Source organism: Amphiura filiformis, chromosome 16 (genome assembly GCF_039555335.1).
Source record: "Amphiura filiformis chromosome 16, Afil_fr2py, whole genome shotgun sequence".
Classification (NCBI taxonomy): domain Eukaryota; kingdom Metazoa; phylum Echinodermata; class Ophiuroidea; order Amphilepidida; family Amphiuridae; genus Amphiura; species Amphiura filiformis.
In genome coordinates, this window is record NC_092643.1 from 64,145,197 (window position 1) to 64,167,178 (window position 21,982).

General features: G+C 35.7%; 1 protein-coding gene across 3 annotated transcripts in view; it reads right to left on the minus strand.

Annotated features, from left to right (window-relative positions):
* The window catches only part of LOC140136342 (uncharacterized), a 45,356-nt gene extending 34,580 nt beyond the window's left edge, over positions 1 to 10,776 (minus strand). For 2 of the 3 annotated variants that reach the window (XM_072158072.1, XM_072158070.1), the window contains exon 1: positions 10,681 to 10,776. The gene's annotated coding sequence lies outside the window, so the exon portion shown is untranslated. Of the gene's footprint in view, positions 1 to 10,273; positions 10,362 to 10,680 lie in introns of those variants that run through there. The other variant, XM_072158071.1, reaches the window with a different exon arrangement.
* Between the last annotated feature and the right edge of the window lie 11,206 nt (positions 10,777 to 21,982).

Here is a 21,982-nt window from a genome sequence, read left to right on the forward strand (position 1 = left end):
TATACATTTTTTATGTGTTTTGGAGATTACACTGTCGCAAAAGCTCTTTTATCCGGATTTTTTCGCATATATGGACATGACCTCCATTTACTATTTATCGAAGAAAGAAAAAAATTCGAGTGGGTCTAATTTTTTGTTACGTATTGGGCTCAATACATTCTTTATGCGTTACACGGTCGGTAAAGCTCTTTTATCCGGATTTTTCGCATATATGGACATGACCTGACCTCCAGTTAATATTTATCGAACAAAGAAAAAAATTCGAGTGGGTCTAATTTTTTGTTACGTATTGGGCTCTTTACATTTTTTATGTGTTTTGGAGGTTACACTGTCGGAAAAGCTCTTTTATCCGGATTTTTTCGCATATATGGAAATGACTTGACCCCGGTTAATATTTATCGAAGAAAGAAAACAATTCGAGTGGGTCTAATTTTTTGTTACGTATTGGGCTCTATACATTTTTTATGTGTTTTGGAGGTTACACTGTCGGAAAAGCTCTTTTATCCGGATTTGTTCGCATATATGGAAATGACTTGACCTCCGGTTAATATTTATCGAAGAAAGAAAACAATTCGAGTGGGTCTAATATTTTGTTACGTATTGGGCTCTATACATTTTTTATGTGTTTTGGAGATTACACTGTCGCAAAAGCTCTTTTATCCGGATTTTTTCGCATATATGGACATGACCTGACCTCCACATTTACTATTTATCGAAGAAAAAAAAAAAAAATTCGAGTGGGTCTAATTTTTTGTTACGTATTGGGCTCAATACATTCTTTATGCGTTACACGGTCGGTAAAGCTCTTTTATCCGGATTTTTCGCATATATGGACATGACCTGAGCTCCAGTTAATATTTATCGAACAAAGAAAAAAATTCGAGCGGGTCTAATTTTTTGTTACGTATTGGGCTCTTTACATTTTTTATGCGTTTTGGAGGTTACACTGTCGGAAAAGCTCTTTTATCCGGATTTTTTTCTCATATATGGACATGACTTGACCTCCAGTTAATATTTATCGAAGAAAGAAAAAAATTCGAGTGGGTCTAATTTTTTGTTACGTATTGGGCTCTGTATATTTTTATGCGTTTTTGAGGTAACACTGTCGGAAAAACTCTTTTATCCGGATTTTTTTCGCATATATGTACATGACCGTGACCTCCAGTTAATATTTAGAAAAAAAAAAAAAAAATAAAAAAAATTCGAGTGGGTCTAAGTTTTTGTTACGTATTGGGCTCTTTACGTTTTTGTATGCGTTTTGGAGTGAGGTTACACTGTCGGAAAAACTCTTTTATCCGGATTTTTTCGCATATATGGACATGACCTGACCTCCAGTTAATATTTATCGAAGAAAGAAACAAATTCGAGTGGGTCTAATTTTTTGTTACGTATTGGGCTCTTTATATTTTTTATGCGTTTTTGAGGTAACACTGTCGGAAAAGCTCTTTTATCCGGATTTTTTCGCATATATGGACAGGACCTGACCTCCAGTTAATATTTATCGAAGAAAGAAAAAAATTCGAGTGGGTCTAATTTTTTGTTACGTTATGCGTTTTGGAGGTTACACTGTCGGAAAAGCTCTTTTATCCGGATTTTTTCTCATATATGGACATGACTTGATATCCGGTTAATATTTATCGAAGAAAGAAAAAAATTCGAGTGGGTCTAATTTTTTGTTACGTATTGGGCTCTATACATTTTTGTATGCGTTTTGGAGGTTACACTGTCGGAAAAGCTCTTTTATCCGGATTTTTTCTCATATATGGACATGACTTGACCTCCAGTTAATATTTATCGAAGAAAGAAAAAAATTCGAGTGGGTCTAATTTTTTGTTACGTATTGGGCTCTATACATTCTTTATGCGTTACACGGTCGGTAAAGCTCTTTTATCCGGATTTTTCGCATATATGGACGTATAGACATGACCTGACCTCCAGTTAATATTTATCGAACAAAGAAACAAATTCGAGTGGGTCTAATTTTTTGTTACGTATTGGGCTCTTTACATTTTTTATGCGTTTTGGAGGTTACGCTGTCGGAAAAGCTCTTTTATCCGGATTTTTTCTCATATATGGACATGAATTGACCTCCAGTTAATATTTATCGAAGAAAGAAAAAAATTCGAGTGGGTCTAATTTTTTGTTACGTATTGGGCTCTGTACATTTTTTATGCGTTTTTGAGGTAACACTGTCGGAAAAGCTCTTTTATCCGGATATTTTTCTCATATATGGACAGGACCTGACCTCCAGTTAATATTTATCGAAGAAAGAAAAAAATTCGAGTGGGTCTAATTTTTTGTTACGTTATGCGTTTTGGAGGTTACACTGTCGGGAAAGCTCTTTTATCCGGATTTTTTCTCATATATGGACATGACTTGACATCCGGTTAATATTTATCGAAGAAAGAAAAAAATTCGAGTGGGTCAAATTTTTTGTTACGTATTGGGCTCTATACATTTTTGTATGCGTTTTGGAGGTTACACTGTCGGAAAAGCTCTTTTATCCGGATTTTTTCGCATATATGGACAGGACCTGACCTCCAGTTAATATTTATCGAAGAAAGAAAAAAATTAGAGTGGATCTAATTTTTTGTTACGTTATGCGTTTTGGAGGTTACACTGTCGGAAAAGCTCTTTTATCCGGATTTTTTCTCATATATGGACATGACTTGACCTCCAGTTAATATTTATCGAAGAAAGAAAAAATTCGAGTGGGTCTAATTTTTGTTACGTATTGGGCTCTATACATTTTTGTATGCGTTTTGGAGTTTACACTGTCGGAAAAGCTCTTTTATCCGGATTTTTTCTCATATATGGACATGACTTGACCTCCAGTTAATATTTATCGAAGACAGAAAAAAATTCGAGTGGGTCTAATTTTTTGTTACGCATTGGGCTCTGTATATTTTTTATGCGTTTTTGAGGTAACACTGTCGGAAAAGTTCTTTTATCCGGATTTTTTCGCATATAAGGACATGACCTGACCTCCAGTTAATATTTATCGAAGAAAGAAAAAAATTCGAGTGGGTCTAATTTTTTGTTACGTATTGGGCTCTTTACATTTTTTATGTGTTTTGGAGGTTACACTGTCGGCAAAGCTCTTTTATCCGGATTTTTCTCATATATTGACATGACTTTATCTCCGGTTAATATTTATTGAAGAAAAAAAAAATTCGAGTGGGTCTAATTTTTTGTTACGTATTGGGCTCTATACATTTTTATGTGTTTTGGAGGTTACACTGTCGGTAAAGCTCTTTTATCCGGATTTTTTGCATATATGGACATGACTTGACCTCCGGTTAATATTTATCGAAGAAAGAAAAAAAAAAATTCGAGTGGTTCTAATTTTTTGTTACGTATTGGGCAGTATACTTTTTTTATGCGTTTTAGAGGTTACACAGTTGGAAAAGCTCTTTAATCGGGATTTTTTCGCATGTATGGACATGACTTGACCTCCAGTTAATATTTATCGAAGAAAGAAAAAAATTCGAGTGGGTCTAATTTTTTGTTACGTATTGGGCTCTTTACATTTTTATGCGTTTTGGAGGTTACACTGTCGGAATAGCTCTTTTATCCGGTTTTTTCGCATATATGGACATGACCTGACCTCCAGTTAATATTTATAGAAGAAAAAAAAAATCGAGTGGGGGTCTAATTTTTGTTACGTTATGCGTTTTGGAGGTTACCCTGTCGGAAAAGTTCTTTTATCCGGATTTTTTTCGCAAGGAGTTACTTGATTTGATCTCTAATTAATATTTATTTATTGAAGAAACAGGAAGTACCGACTATTTCTTTTAAAGGCGCATATTGGAATGTCATCTTTCCCTGGGTAAGATCTGACACCAGGCCAGCCCATGGCCCGAGGGTAACATGAGTATGTTTGTTTTACCTTGAAGGCAAGGATAGTCTTGCAAATATGGGCTAACTTTCCCCTAGGCCCTAGGAGTACAAGTTCACAGATTTTGCATGTCAAAAAATGGGGTTTATAGGATTTTTTGGTTTCATGGTTCGACTTCATTTGATATCCCATTAATATTAATCATAGACAAAAATTATTCCATTTGTAGGTAATAAAGAAAAAAAATGGTTTTATTCTGATATTTTTAGCGGCGAAGCCAGCTGAAGCAATACCCGTGTAACAAATCGCTTGTTAAAACCATAGTGCAGTTATGTCCACGACAAATTCACCGTGACCTTTCCAACCATAAACCCGCTTAGTGAAGATTAAACCGAGATATGCAGTACTAAACCATTATAGTAATCGATTGTCCAATGCAAATTTATTACCACGTGATAATATAAATCCAAGACCGCTACGGTCGACTAATCCAATCGATAATGACGCTATTGACATGTACGGACGGAGCTCCACTGACCGAGTTTTGGGGTATTTTGCAATGGTTTGCTGTCATTTAGTCATCAAGGTGGTCCCCCGTTATTATAAGGACTATGCTAATGATTTAAAGATGACATGTAGAGAATAAACCATACTTGATTGACAGAAAGTACTAAGTTTGTACCTATTACGGTTTCGTGACACCCTCTTCCAAATGCGACCAAGCCAGGGCGGTCCGGTGAAGCAAAATGTGCATTGGAATAACATGGGAGTTTGGATATAGATGGTAGGATTTCTTTCTCATACAAATGTATGGTCCCTCGTTATTGAAGCATGTACCGGGTCGAAAATTCAGAAATTTTGAAAAGAATAAGTAATTGAAACATAGAGCAAGTACTAAATCATAGCTTTTATACTTTTTGATATATGACGCTAACTAGTTCATCTCCTATATCTACAACACAGCGCTACCAGTAGGGGTCAATTGCCTATTGTGATTGCCCCTGTGTTGTGTACATACATGTAGGCAACAATAACTGCATGATGCACCGAACAAACTTTGAGATGAGTGTTGTGTGAGATGTGTTCAGTCCGTACACAGAGTGTCCTGGGCTGTCCCACAATCTTGGTTCGGTTCCGTCTTTGGATAATGGAATGATACATAATTACATACGACCTATGAACAAAAAGTTCTGTAACCCCATTAACCCGCCCCAGTTTCAAATTCCGCTTCTAAAATAGGCCTACTCCGTGCCAAAAATCCATTCTTCTTTCTCCACAAATCAATGTCAATGATTACACACACTGTCGGATCATGCGGCGATCTTTTGTGCGTAATTATAGAGGGCCATGGGATTTACTTAAGAAATCAAACAGCCCTAGAAATACAAATTGTAGTGTAATGATTGACAGACACTATTATTTCTTTTAATGAAAACAAATTGTAATCGAAAACCCAGTAACCAGTAACCAAACATTGAACTGATTAATAATGTTACATAGTTTTCATTACCAGTCATTATCCACGGATCCGAGTGTAGAAGGGTCTAAAAGAAAGCCGGTGGACTGTGATGAAACGCGGGAATAAATTGCATAGAAGAACGAATAAAAGGAGAGAAAACGTAGAGATATAGGCCTAAACAAAGAAAGAACGTGATGGTTAACGTATAAAGAAGAGGGGAAGGAGAAAAGAGAAAACGGAGAGAGACAGGGCGGCCGTAAACAAAATGGACTCTGGTCGGACATAATGACCCCACCCCCTTTAGAAGAAAATGACAGCCCCGTGAGACCACCGCCTCCGAAATTTTATCGGCGCTTGATTCAATTTCGGACTGTATTTTGTGAAAATTTGGGTATAATATTTAGGCCTACATTGTTGACAAATATGAAAAGCACATGAGGCCAATTTAATGTTTAGCGTACAGTCCTTTTAGAAAACAGGACATTGACATGGCCCAAAATGGGGTTAATTTTAAGTCTAAAATAAACCAAAAGGAAATTGCAAACTGTATTTTTTTCACATTTCTGTCGGCTGAGCAGGAGAGGGGAACTTGCCACTCTGCCCCAGGGCGATACTCCATTGGTGCTGATTTAGGGTGTGGTGCGGAGGGGTAATCGGACACGCACGTATTTTTTCAATCTTGCTAAATTATTACTTCAGTGTCTATTTCGTGTAATTGATCTTTTCGGTGAACCCATAAGCCTTTGCGATTACACCTGCTATGTCGTCATTTGACTTCAGTACGCGTCAGGCCGATGCGAACATCGTTTAGCAAACATCGTTACTGCGATATTGTATATAAGTCGACGTGATGTCAAGTAACGACATCTCAGGTGTACTCGCAAAGGCTTATGGGATTTACCGAAAAGAATTGGATGTTGGGATATGTTTTTAAACATAAGATACATTTTATAACTGGTATTGTTGATGTTTGGTTACACATTTGATGTTGTTTCAGTTATAATATGCTAGCATATTAGGCCAAAAAAAACTAAATTGTTGTCTTGCCCTCCCAAGCCTAAAATCTGGTGGTACAGCCGGCCGGATTGTTTTAACCAACTCAACCATTTGATACCTACTATTTCACAGTAACATGAGTGAAGGTATATTTGGACGCTTGCTTGAAAAAGCAGCGTTAATTTAAATATCACATGTTAAATGCCTATCTTTCCTGACTTCGTTACAGAAAACAAAATTAAAAAATCTATCATTGAATAATCATAATAAATTAACCAAATATACTATTTTAGCAATTTCGGCCAATCTGCAGACAAATTAAATCTCAAAAAATGACTAAGTTCAGCTAATTAATATGCAAAATTGATGCCAATAGAAAACCGTACATGATATAAAGGTGCGGGTTTTTTGCACACATATGTATACAACGTTCTTTCAATTGATAACAAAAAATACACAAAAAGTAATTAATTATGCAAATTAGATAATTACAGCTAATTATGTATTTATGCTATTATTATGCAAATTAGGCATGAGTAATGTTAGGTTTTTTCAATATTTAATGAACGTCTGTTCATTCATCATAATTTTTTAAGTATGATCCTGTTATGAGGTTGAATAAATGAACTGCAGTTAATTATTTAAAAACAATACAAAAAAAATAAAAAGTTTGACATTTTGACGGTGTCTAGAATATAATTTTTATTTTTACTGTAAACATGGTATGTGTCACCATTACTCAAAGCCAAGTCCGAAAAGTAAAAATTAAAATTCAGTTGCAATGAGACTTTAAATTAACGTTTTGTCATCTGGATTAACATGGGAGGACAATCGGTAAAGTGAACAGCAATTTTACTGTACCGCGTACTTTAGTATACAAAAATAGTATGGCCTTGGACACACACAATGGCTTAGAGCTATTGTGGTTTGGAAAATTAAAAAAAAAAAAAAACATTGATTAATGTTTTGCTTCAACTGGTTTTAGGGAAGTGTTTCATTTGTTGTCGACGGAATTAATTTACATGCTAAGAAAGATTAGTATTTCAGCTAAATGGTGGTAGTTCCTTTACTTCAATAGGCCTATATTTACTGATTTATGAGCGATCTTCAAAAATCCATAAAAACAGGCAGTAGCTCTTAAACAAAACAATTTTTAATTTTGGAGGACCCGATGTTAGCCTCGGAAAGGCTTCACACATCATTATATTAAAAATTTAAAAAATTGGATAAATGAAGCATATGAAGAAATTCATAGTTTTCTAAAATTGGCCAAATTTGAAGCGCGCCCTTTTCAATTCACTGTTATGCTTGCATGCACAGTGTAGCAGAATTATTGTGCAGCCACTGTGACATACCTAATAAAAGAGCTTTTCCGACAGTGTAACCTCCAAAACGCATACAAAATGTATAGAGCCTAATACGTTACAAAAAATTAGACCCACTCGAATTTTTTTCTTTCTTCGATAAATATTAACTGGAGGACATGTCATGTCCATATATGCGAAAAAATCCCGATAAAAGAGCTTTTCCAACAGTGTAACCTCCAAAACGAATAAAAAATGTAAAGAGCCCAATACGTAACAAAAAATTAGACCCACTCGAATTTTTTTCATTCTTCGATAAATATTAACTGGAGGTCAAGTCATGTCCATATATGCGAAAAAATCCGGATAAAAGAGCTTTTCCGACAGTGTAACCTCCAAAACGCATAAAAAAATGTATAGAGCCCAATACGTAACAAAAAAATTAGACCCACTCGAATTTTTTTTTCTTTCTTCGATAAATATTAACTGGAGGTCAGCTCATGTCCATATATGCGAAAAAATCCGGATAAAAGAGCTTTACCGACAGTGTAACCTCCAAAACACATAAAAATGTATAGAGCCCAATACGTAACAAAAAATTAGAACCACTCGAATTGTTTTCTTTCTTCGATAAATATTAACCGAAGGACAAGTCATTTCCATATATGCGAACAAATCCGGATAAAAGAGCTTTTCCGACAGTGTAACCTCCAAAACACATAAAAAATGTATGGAGCCCAATACGTAACAAAAAATTAGACCCACTCGAATTGTTTTCTTTCTTCGATAAATATTAACCGGAGGTCAAGTCATTTCCATATATGCGAAAAATCCGGATAAAATAGCTTTTCCGTCAGTGTAACCACCAAAAACATAAAAAATGTAAAGAGCCCAATACGTAACAAAAAATTAGACCCACTCGAATTTTTTTTTTCTTTCTTCGATAAATATTAACTGGAGGTCAGCTCATGTCCATATATGCGAAAAAATCCGGATAAAAGAGCTTTACCGACAGTGTAACCTCCAAAACACATAAAAAATGTACAGAGCCCAATACGTAACAAAAAAAATCCAGCCGAAAAACACTGACAAATATTTTGTTCTAAAAATACTCAAAATGACTCTAGAAAGAGTCACAAATGACTCAAAATGAGTTACTGGGTCAATATAAAGTAATTCTATAACAAAAACACGCACTAATAACCATAATTTGCTTTAAAAATAACCAGAGCCTAATACGTAACAAGAAAAATTCTGTCTAAAGAAAAAACACTGTCAAATTGTTTTCTAGAAGACTCAAAATGACTCAAAATGAGTTACTGAGTCAATATAAAGTAATTCTATAACAAAAACATGCACCTAATAACCATAATCAGCTTTGTTCTAGAATTATTCAAAATGACTCAAAATGAGTTACCGGGTCAATATAAAGTAAGTTTATAGCAAACAAAAAATGCAACTAATCACCACAATAACCAGAGACCAATACGTAACAAAAAAAATTCTAAGTCTAGAGAAAAAAACACTGTAAAAAAATAATTTTCTAGAAAGACTCAAAATGACTCAAAAGGATTTACTGAGTCAATATAAAGTAATTCTATAACAAAAACATGCACCTAAAACCCATAATTTGCTTTAAAAATAACCAGAGCCCAATACGTAACAAAAAATTCTAAGTCTAGAGAAAAACACTGTCAATTTTTTTTTTCTAGAAAGACTCAAAATGACTCAAAAGGATTTACTGAGTCAATATAAAGTAATTCTATAACAAAAACATGCACCTGAAACCCATAATTTGCTTTAAAAATAACCAGAGCCCAATACGTAACAAAAAAATTCTAAGTCTAGAGAAAAAACACTGTCAAAATTTTTTTTCTAGAAAGAATCAAAATGACTCAAAAGGATTTACTGAGTCAATATAAAGTAATTCTATAACAAAAACATGCACCTAAAACCCATAATTTGCTTTAAAAATAACCAGAGCCCAATACGTAACAAAAAAATTCTAAGTCTAGAGAAAAAACACTGTCAAAATTTTTTTTCTAGAAAGACTCAAAAGGATTTACTGAGTCAATATAAAGTAATTCTATAACAAAAACATGCATTTAATCATGATAATGTCCTTTTAAAATAACCAGAGGCCAATACGTAACAAATAAATTCCAAGTCTAGAGATAAAACACTGTCAAATATTTTGTTCTAGAAAGACTCAAAATGAGTTACTGGGTCAATATAAAGTACTTCTATAAAAACACATGCACATAATATCCATAATTTGCTTGAAAACAACCGGAGCCCAATACGTAACAAAAAAAATGTATAGAGCCCAATACGTAACAAAAACCACTACAGAGGGAGGGAGTATGAATAAAGTAATTTTAATCAAATTTTAGTTTTGTTACGTATTGGGCGGGATGAATTATTTTTTGCCACTTTTTGTTCTAGGTAGAAGAGGTTGAGCCCAATACGTATCAAATTGATACGTAGTGGGATTTTGTTACGTATTGGGCTCAGTAAAAACTGACGGCGATTGTGCACACTGAACACGGACGAGATTCCCTTGCGAAAAGCGATCAGGTATAAATTGATATGAAATGGCATGTGTGTTCTCAATTTGACGATATTTTTCAAACAGCATACGCCAGCACTAGCATATTTTAGTATAATTTTACCGACCCTTTGTTTCATCAGGACATTCTTCGTATTCAGAATGCAATTCGATATGTTTCTCATTCGATATGTCTCTGATGTGCTCTCATGTCCCACAAAATACTGTCCAAAAGTTGCTACCAAAGCCCTTAAAGAATCAATTGTGTTGGAAAGATCATGATAAACGAAGAATTGATTATACGTTTCGATCAGAACAGGATCATGTCAGAAATTAATATTTTGTTCTGGGTCTGATTATTCGGACTACGTTTCGATTATCAAGTTAGTTCAAAATTCACATTTTAAATATTGTGCATCATGAATTAATTTGCCAACATTTAATACATACATACAAAAGTTCAAATCCATGATTTTACTACAAAGTTGAAAAGTAACGCAAAACGTTTTGGGCCTTTCGCCTTATCTATGCTCACCAGTGACATCCATCTCTTTCAGCGTCAAAAACACAATTCCCTAAAATCACTCCACGGTTGCTGTGATCACTCTACTAAAATTCATGCATTTCACTGTAGAGCGAATGAAATCACATCCAATGTAACAAAAGAAATGATGAAGAAAACAGGTGGGCTGTAACAATGCTATAGAATTAGAAAATCAATGTTGCTACATGAAGCAGGAAACTTACAGGAAGGACGAGTGACCATTCCAAAGTGGTATATCATTTCTATTTTGTTTTGTGATACACTTAAGGGATGGGGTATGAACGTTTGGACAGTATTTATTGTGGGACAGATATGGATTTTTCCCCAAAACACCAAAAAATAATTAGGTCTTTTTGGGAAAAAATCCATATCTTCAATAATATTATATTATGAAAGGTCAAAATTTTCAATTGATCTTCGGCTTTTCCTCCACTCTACATACACTTTAAGAATATATCATTACATTTATAAAATTTACTTCGTGGACTGTTATATATCAAAAATGTGAAAAATATCAAATTTTAATAATTTGTCATAAAATTTGTATTATATCGCGAATTTAAAAAAAATTTATTTGATATCAGAAAGACATTCTTCGTATTCAGAATGCAATTCGATATGTCTGATGTGCTCTCGTGTCCCACAAAAAATACTGTCGAAACGCTTAAAACGATCATTCCAGCTCCCTTAATAATATTATATGTTTTTTCCTCGTTTTAATTTAGTTCTAAGGGGATGGTTAATGCTGGCCTTATCGTTATCGACCTTTTGATCACATCCTCCATAATATAATTGAATACCTGAGTGGAAGAAGGGCCCAACTCCAATTTTTTTACAAAAATGAGTTAGACCCAGCATTTTATTGCCAGCAGACTGTTCTTCCTTGGGTGTGAAAGATGAGCCAAAATCCACTCTCTAAATAGTCTTCCACGTACACTTAATCATGGTTTTCATGGAAGAAATGCCCAACTCCATGGAGTTGGGCCCTTCTTCCACAAATATTGGGTTAACGAGGAATTTTGTTCATCCATGAAATCTGCTTTTCCCTACAATAAACTTTCTTGCCAACATATTACATGCTTCTACTTGTGCAATTAATGGATAATTATCAAATTTCTGTAGCTATTTATAACACATCTGCTTACGGAACTGGCACTTGCAATATATTAGTGGAAGAATTAGGGCCCAACTCCAGCTCGTATTAAGACCTGTACCATTGCCATGGAAACATCAAATATAATTTCGAATGTATGTAATATTGTGTGTTCATGTATTAAAGGACCCCTGAAGATGAAAACATTTTGTCTATAAAACATTTCCAAATATTAAGTTTTTTCTTAATATCTTAAAAACAGTTTTGATGGAGTTGGGCCCTTCTTCCACTCAGGTATTCAATTGTCTTTGTATTATTTTATGTTTTAATGTGTGATTTCAAAGTATTTTGTTGTTTTTTATTATGGAAAATAAAGATTTATTCTATGACCTGAATTGATCCTTTACTGAGAAGCAACCAGGCTGGCTTTAGATCGGGTCGCAGCTGTGCTCAGCAAAATAATACACATTTTGAGGAGGATCATGGAAGGCTTCAAGGAGTACCAACTTGCCTTAACAGTCACTTTTGTGGACTTCAAAAAAGCCTTCGACTCCATCAGCAGGTCCGTCATGTTTTCAGTGCTGCGGCATTATGGAATACCAAAGGTTGTGGTCAATGCCATCCAGGTGCTCTATACAAAGACTCCAATGGTGCCGTTATGGCAGTATCTCAGAGCCTTTCCAAGTAACAACTGGAGTGCTTCAGGGTGATGTGTTGGCACCATTCCTGTTCATTATCCTGGTAGACTACCTTCTGATGAAATCAACTTCTGGAATTGACGCTGGAATTGTTACCTACCCACGTCGGTCAAGCAGGTATCCTGCCAAGATGCTGAATGACCTGGATTTTGCTGATGATATGTGTACATCCATATCAAAACGATGCACTTGTCGGCTGTTACATGTGTCTCATTTTACACAATAGCTAGGAATAAATACCAGGTCACTTCATGATTTGAAGTGACCTCTACTTGAGATGAGTCTGATATTTATTCCTAGCTATTATGTGAAATGAGACACATGTAGCAGCCGACAAGTGCATCGTTTTGATATGTATGTACACATATTGCCCTGCTGGAATCTTCCATAGACCGGGCCCAGTCACAGCTTACTAGGACTGCAACTGCAGCAGCAGATCTAGGCCTTGTCATCAGCGCACCTAAGACAGAATATATGACTGCAAATTGTAACGCCCAACCAGCACTTGAAGTCTATGGTAGTACCATCAACCATGTCACAGACTTCAAGTATTTGGGTTCCAAGATGGGCTCTAGTGTTGGAGACCTAAAAAGAAGAAAAGCACTAGCCTGGGCAGCTTTCTGGACACTGGAACGCCTTTGGAGAAGCCCGTCCCTGCCAATCGAAACAAAAATCAAGCTGTTTCAGACAACGTGTGTTACTGTCTTTCTGTACGGGTGCGAGTCATGGGTAATTACCAAGGACATGGAAAACCAGATCAATGCATTTGCAACATCTTGCTACAGAGTCATGTTAAACATCAAGCGTGTGGATCGGATTCCAAATGAAACCATCTACAACCTGACCAACACCACTCCACTGGTTGCCAGAGTCAAGATTCATCAACTCAAATTTCTCGGCCATATACTGCGTCTTGAAGATGGCGAGCCTGTGAAAGAATATGCGCTTTATATTCCACCACATGGGAAGAGGAAACCGGGACGGCCGCGCACACTGTACTTACAGTATGTCCAGCACCTCCTGGGAGATACTGAAGGGATGCTGCAGCCAAACAAAATTGTTTCGCTTGCCCAAGATCGCATTAGTTGGAGAAAGCTTGTAGTCGCCTGCTCCGCAGCCGACTGATGATGATGATGATGCTTCCCGGCATAGAAGTAGGCAGTGACTATTTTCATGGTTTCCCACGTGATATCATATCATTCACGTGTTGCAAATACTTAGATACAAAAACATTTGTTAAACGTATTTCCAATTTTAAATAAGTATAGATTTTAGTCTACATGTAGGTCTATAGATGGAATAGTACGGTGATTGTTGAAGTATTATACGAGTATAAAAATCCCAAAAGAATGAAAGACCTATTCATAGATTTGCTCATCCGGAGGATCGTAAAAATCATCAACATTCAGATTGTGTTAGTGTCATATTATAATTATGCTAAACATAACCTGCTAGTGGTTAAGATGATACTAAAGAAAACATAAGACAATTTACATGAATCTGTCATTGCTTAATGTGTTTCAAACAACTTTGTCAATATTGCTGTTTTCCTCGTTTTTTGCCACATTTTTCATTTCAAAAATACCTAATGACAATTTACATAACTAAACCTCAACTTTCGAATTTTTCAGGCAATATTTATTAATAGGGGCCTACCGGGGGGCCTACACAACTTTATTTTGTAAACTTTTGCTATATTCTTCCATTTCTTGCTTTGTTTATCAAAGCTATCTGGGCCAGCATGTATCTTATAGCCTAAAAAGGCTATCCAGGCTTGTGCATTTTTATTGTATGAGCTTGGAACGGTCCATGGATTTCCATGGATTAGCATGTGTCCCTCACGGACCAACCTGAACAAACAAACAAACGAACGAACGAACGAACGAACGAACGAACGAACGAACGAACGAACGAACGAACAAACAAACAAACAAACTGGCAAACAAACACACAAACAAACAAACAAACAAACAAACAAACAAACAAACAAACAAACAAACAATCAAACAAACAAACAAACAAACAAACAAACAAACAAACAAACAAACTAACAAACTAACAAACTAACAAACTAACAAACAAACAAACAAACAAACAAATCAGTCTTGGGCAAGGCTAACCCAGAATACGTAGCAGCGGTGCGAAGGAGACTAAAAAGTTTGTGCCCAATCAGCCAATCAGAGAATAGATGGTATGTACAGCCCGTTGGTAAACAGACCGTGTGCCCGGCACCATGCATGATCGAAATTTTTATGACCCGAGATTTGATTTGATGTCTAATGCCGGGGTCTAATGTCTTTCTGTTTTGACGTTCGGCTAACATCTTCGGCTATGAGAGAGTAAAGGTATGTTTTTATTTATCTAAATGTAACGGTAGATATACAATTTTAGTCTGCCCTGGGCCCTGTAGCCTTTTAATTTTAGGCTGCCTGTACCAACATTTTTTCAAGTTGCAAATTCGGAAGCTCAAATAAGCATGATATTAGGGACCGTTCACAAATTACTTGTGGGGGGGGGGGGCTGATGCAAAAAGGAGCCTTACAAATTTTGACCCTCCTAAGGGGGGGGTGCTGAAAATAAATGACCACAAATTTTCCTGTGAAAATTGAGTTTATTTATATATACTTTCTATCATGTGGGGTTGACCCATAATTTTCATGTCAAAAGGGGGCCCTGAAGTTTTTGAGATTTGTTAAGGGGCCCCCCTAACAAGTGTTTGTTAATGATCCCTAAAAGCTGCCATATACTATATCTTCAAAGTTGTCATCTATGCCAGTTTGGTTGTAACGCGCGCCCTCCACACAAACAATCTGCCAATGACCACTATGCGCAGTTCCTGGTTAATTTAGAAACGATATATCCGGGAACTTGATTGCCCGGAGGGTTGAACTCGAGAAATTAGACAAAATAATGCACTTGCGCTGATGTTGATGCATCGAATGCACTTGGGGCGAGTGTATTTATGCATCAACATCAGCGCGCATGCATTTATATTTTGTCTAATTTCTCTCCCAACATTCAAGAGGCAAAGTTCCAAGTGTCCGTCCTACAAGCTGTCTCAAAAGTTTCCACAGCAGTTTGCTACAAGGAGCACCATCACGGTGAGTTTTAGGGCCTCAATTTGACATCAGCCTGTAATAGGAAGGAATGGCTTCAAAATGCAACTTCTGATCGACTGCCAGTGCCCTGGCAGAATCAGAGCTCTGGGTCTGGTTTCAGTAGTTCAATCAGTGGTGTAGCGTGGGTCATCACATTTGGGGGCACCGACTATGATTGGGGGGCACGGATCTGATTGGGGGCATAAGCCATTTTTCAGCAATTTTCCTATGGGATTTTTTTAAATTTCAGATCGATGGGGGGCACGTGCCCCTTGCATCTATGACGCCACGCCAGTGAGTTCAATCAGAACAGTGGGATATGGTTAATACAATGCTGGGTTGAAAACCCTCATGTGCATTTTCACCTGTTACTTATTTGACAAATAGGTAACACATCTAACTTAAGGCCAAAAAAAATAACATGTTTATTTCCTGTAGCAGGTCTAAAAAGTCAAATGCGAAATGTGTTTTTTTATTATTATTTTTCATGTCTTGAAATGAAAATATTGCAATGGTAACTTACAGTGGGTTTAATTTCTCCAATCCCCCCCCCCCCCCGACACAATCATGGGCTCTGTTTCTTCATATTTAAGAATATTTATGATCCCTTTTTAAAATTTAAAAGGTTTTTTTTTTAATCAAAATAGATATTTTCTTTAAAAATTTGTAAGGAAAACATAGAAACAGTAGTGTTCTTTTCTTCTCTTAGTATTTATTTGCTCACTGAAACAAGATGTTTTGCTTCAGTGTTGAAGACGTCAAGTCTTGGAAGTTTATTTGTGGTGTGTTTTTATCTTTGTGTGTAAACTAAGTGAATTTTAATACTTTGTATTTTAAGAGAAATGTCAACAACCTCAATATATTTTGCACTGCCAATCCTGGGATTGGGTTGCAATCTACAGCTGATCTATGTCGTGCAAAAAATGTAAACATATTTTGAAAAAAAAATCAGCCAAAATAAACTGAAACTTTTCAAAAAAGCATCATTCAGGAAAACATTAAACTTTGCCATATATTTCTTGCTGTGTTGTTACTATTGTACATGCAGCAACAAAATTACCACAAAGCCCGCTAAGCTAATTTAACTGTTCAAAGAGAGTGTATATGTTTTTTATTAGTTTATTGTTTGTTTTCTGCAAAGTGAAAATACCATAAAATTTGACATTTTGTAATCTCACATTTTTTTTTGTTAAATAGGTAAGAGTGTAAATCACATACCGTATTGTTCCTAATAAGCGCCCATGGGCCGTGACATTTCATGAAGGCTGGGCATTTATTAGGGATCAATTTTTAGTGTATGTTTTTACATTAAATGACCAAAATAACATCACCCATTCCAGTTTTAGATGCGTCTGTTTGCAGGAGGAATGGCTTATCATCATGAGAAATTAATTTCCTTTTCCACACCACTGAATTTGGCCATAATTTATATGAAATTTGATCACAAAGGGGTCTCAGTAAAACTAAAAGGAAAGGTCCACTGCAAGTGTTCATTGATTTTCTTGATCTCCCGATCTTTAGCCAGGGATATCCCTGTGATCTAAGGATAATGGAGAGAAGTTGATCATCTGTAAGCACAGCCAGAAATTATTTTAGTATACCAATAATTACCAGGGGCACTGATGAGTGTAACAATTTGTGAGTGAATGTTCTTGTAAAATGAATGTTTGACTGATTACAACTTACTGAAAGCAATTACTACCCTGTTTTGGAGGCCGGTCGAGTGCAGATCTGTCGGAACACGGTTTTCAATACGGAATAAATGCTAACCTCATTGTGACATCATCCAAGTAGCAAAGTTCATTTCCCATTGAAAAAGCGTTATCTGCCGGATCTGCAGTCGACCATTCTGTTTGAATATGGATATATGGCTAACTTGGGGGGGGCTAGGATGATTATATAGCCCATCCCCTTTGTCAAATATTTGGTGCTGGGTCCTATGCATGCCTACCAGTTCTACAATGTAACTTTTTAAGAATAGGGGATAAGGCATATTATGGATGTCACATGTTTTATGCATACCACTATTTCTAACCATGTTATTTTTCTGTTCTATTCCAGGCTCCAATTGCTGTTCTGCCAGTAAAGGAGGATGATACCAATTATGTTGACGGTGATTTCTACTATTTTAACATAAAGACAGGGCAGTTAAGACCAACCTGTTCAATTCCTCCAGTAGGACCTCATCTGGTCTCCTTGATTGTCGTGGAGGGCACCCTCTATGCAGCCGGTGGTTTTCAAGACCATTACGATTTATCGGAAGACGTGGAGTTTCATCGGTATCATGCGGAACAAGGTGACTGGTGTCGATTGCCTTCTTTAAAGAGATTAAGTGAACCACGGCTTGTTCACCTGAATGGATGTATTTATGCTATTGGCTGTATAAATTATGAGAATTATGGAATAACAAGCGATTGCCAGCAGTTTCTTATAGCTAGGAATAAGTGGAAGGAAATAGCTTCACTACCTTCACCATTTTTGGCTTCCTCTGCCATAGCATACCAGGGTAGAATTCTTGTGTATGGCATCATTATGGTTACTCCTGATGATTACAGTTATGAGACAAAGCACGTTATTATGGTATACAACCCAAACAAAAATGAATGGCAGTCCAAGTTGAGTGAGTCATATGTCCGCGAAGCATGCGCATCAACCCGACCAATACAGCCAGTGCTCTTTGTGCATAAAGGTCAGTGCTACAGAGTTGCCTTCCTTAAGGTGCCCAGTGATGATGATTCATATTCAAATTCACATTCACCTCCTGTACAGACAGTAGTTAATTTGTTGGAGCTACGCAGCTCAGGAAATGATGATGTTGTTACTCTTGGTGAAGAAATCAAGCAAGATTTCATACCACTAAACAAGGGTGCCTTTAGAATTGGAGATGAAGTGTCTATTGTCTCTAATTATGGTGGAGATATTACGCAGACTGACTTAAAGATACACAAAGATCAAGGTGAGGATATTGATCTTGGCAAATGGATGAGGTTTGTAAACCGTAAACGAGACAGTAACATTGTCAACTTCACTTTTGACAGGAGGAATTGACATTGCTGAATGCATATACTGTCTGAGATGAATATACCATAGAGTGATAGGAAGCATGCACAATAATGCCATTCAACTGTGCTGCAGGCTCCATTTTGACAAAATAAAGCTTGCCATTTTCAAGGCAAAATACAACATCTTCTCTGATACAACTGACTTCCCAAAATTAAGTGCTAAAACAGCATGAAAAAGATACTAAATTAGTGCCAATTGAACTAGTTTGAGGAACAAGTTAAGTAGGTTAGGTTGTCAAATTTGAAAACCTTGTTCAATCGACTAGATATAGAACATCACCAGATTATTGAAAGTTTCTTTATTTAAATATTTCATGGATGGGAGGGGGGGGCTGAAATGGTCAAAATAGCACAATAAACATGGTAAGCACCCAATTTGCCTTTAATTAATATAGGCACTTCTATGCTTTACTGTAGTTTGATCCACAAGTTTTAATTTGCAATGTGCGGCCCGGGTGTGCGGCACATAACATATCTAACACTTATTGATCTTCCTATTCCTCTATGGTATACATGTATTTGTCTCAGATATAATTGTCAAAGCTTGAGACTTGCAGGATGAGAATTTCATCACACAGTGTGTTCCAATCTTGAATCTTACAGAAGAATTTGCAGGAATCATTTTGATCCTTGTTAGATAGTGTATAGTGTATGCAGTTGACAGGATGTATTATAGCACATCAGGGAATTGTTGACACAATTTGTCATCTCATAATTAGGCAACAAAAAGTATTTGGTTGCCCTCCAATGCCCACACATCAATGTTAGGCCGCTCTAAAACATTTTTATTTCCTTTCTTTCTTTTTTTCTCTTTTTTTACATTGGAAAGGTCAAATGTGACATGATAAAGGGGAATGAGTCACATGTCGACCCTGGTTGAAAATGAGTTTTACATATGTTTCTAAAGAGGACATTTAGAGCTTTCTGAAACTGAAAACCCCATGTTGACATGACTTTTCTTTGCAAAGTTACATGAATTTATCAATCACTGAAAACAATATAAAACAAAAGAATTTTAACACTTTCTTTGCCAATATCTCAAAATCAATATTAGCGACATCCGACTCATTTCCCTTGATCGTGTCACAAATGTGTAATTTTGATACATTTTGTTCCAGATTGAGAATTATTTCTCTACGGTTAGGTTAAGAAAGCCATAATGTTTCCATCCAATTTTAATTTTGTTATTCTTTACCCAGAACGCTGAAATAATATTAGTACATTGTAATAATTGCCATGAAAGGGTTTCTGTCCATTTTAGGCTGATATAACAAGGTAGAGTGAAAGAAACCCCACTGGCTATTTTGGTTGTTCAACACGGCGTTCTATGGAAAAGTCATATTATGACTTTATGTCAAAATTGCCCTGTTTGACCTACAAACACAACAAATTTGGCTGATTCTTTTTCGCCAGCGTTAGCTGGCTATCTAATTCGGAGATCGTCTTTGTTTGCTAAAGAGATTACGGGTACTAGCATTGGTTTGAATTACTTTTATGAACTTTTTATGGTGAAAATATATAATAGACCTGTTATTGGATTTGTAAGAAAAAGGAAGCGTGTTTCGCCGTTTCAACGAATGAATCCGAGTGAGAATTTCAAAAGTTATGGTTTGAAGGAAATATGACATTAAAAGTTCATGCCAGGCCTATAATAGTTTCCACAGCATATCAACGAAAGAAAATTATAGAATCCTTGTTATCAGGCGTTCTTAGATTTACATTTGCAGACCTCCTAGAGATCAGCACAGCATGAGATGTAAGTGTATTGATAACATGATTAAAACCTTTATGGACGTAAAAGTCAAAGTAAAAATATCCTATACCCTGTATCGTTTTATGGATAAAAATGACTCAAAATGTCATTTATGAAATAATTTATATCTTAAACATCAGCTTTGTCTTTTCAACGGAAAAAATTCGATGCAATTTCAGGGCCTATTTTTGATATGGGTATAATTTATATACATGTAGGCCTATTATAATTGAACAATATCAGTCTTTATACATTTTATAATGTGCTATATTAAGTATAAATTGCGAATTAATATAAAATTAATCTGCATGTATAAGGCAAGTAGGATGGCAGTTTTTAGCCTATTAACTAAAAACTGCATTTCTTTATATTAATAATGAGCTCATCATTGATGGTTTGGTGGACTGTCATGAAACATGATGGATCATAAAAAAGAGTGATCCTAAAAATGCCACCACCCAAACTAATTACAAGGCATCTTCTGCATTGAAGCTGGCTTTCCCTTTAAAGGGAATTTTTATTAGGTGTTAGCTCGTTCATGTAGCGGTTCCGTTGTCCCACTGGCCTTCGTTAAAAACGTACTAGATTGCATGGCGATCGGAGTGTTATCGTCAGAGCACCTCGGACTATTTAGGTGTAAGTTGGGACATGTGTAAAAATTACAAATATGCCAAAAAACAATTTCATGTTATGAAATCATACATTATGACTTTAAACAACCTTTATTTCCATAAATTTTAATGAATTGACATGTCTGTGAAAATATATAACATAACAAATACTTTATATTTTTCCTGTGCCTCTTCTGTCATTTTGACATTGACTGGCATTTGAACTCTAGTGTACAGTCCATCCAAGGAAAAGAAAGGACAATCTGCTTTTAAAAGTCACCTTGTATCCTATATCTATATGCTGAAGTTGTTTTAAAAGTTTATGTATTCACATATAACTATATAGTATATATGGCTTGAGCAAAATGGCTTCAATTATTAATTTTGCAGGCTGGGAAGTGATGTACATAACATAATTATAAGGCTTGCAAAATTATTTGAATAGATTTTCATGTAGATTGTACTCATTACAAAAGGAATTACCCTCCCTTTATAATGAGATTAAATTGTCAAACTGAAATATCATTATTTGTTTTAATAACCCAAGGTGATCAGTAGAATAAAAAAGCTGATTCAAAAGTTGCACTTAAACCCATTAAAAATGTTGCTTTTGATGTCAGAGTGACTGGTCATTACTGAGCATCCTTTACCAGTCATGTAAAGAATCTTATGTTAAACACTTGCTTGAATACATTTTCAGTGTAACTTTTTAATCAGCATCTTTTTATATTGAAAGATCATTGTGGTAACAAATTTTGGGCTATTAAAAAAAACGAGGTATCAAAATCTGTATAAAAAAATTGAGGTTCTCTTGGCTGTTTTAGTTTTACAATAATTTGAATGCATGGATTTTAATTTATTATCTCATAACAAAGGGGGTAATTTGTTTTGTGATCTGTTTATAATGTGAAATGTTTGTTAAAGTATAATCTACATAAAAAAATCAATCCACCTACTGGTAGCCAGAAAAGTTTTGGA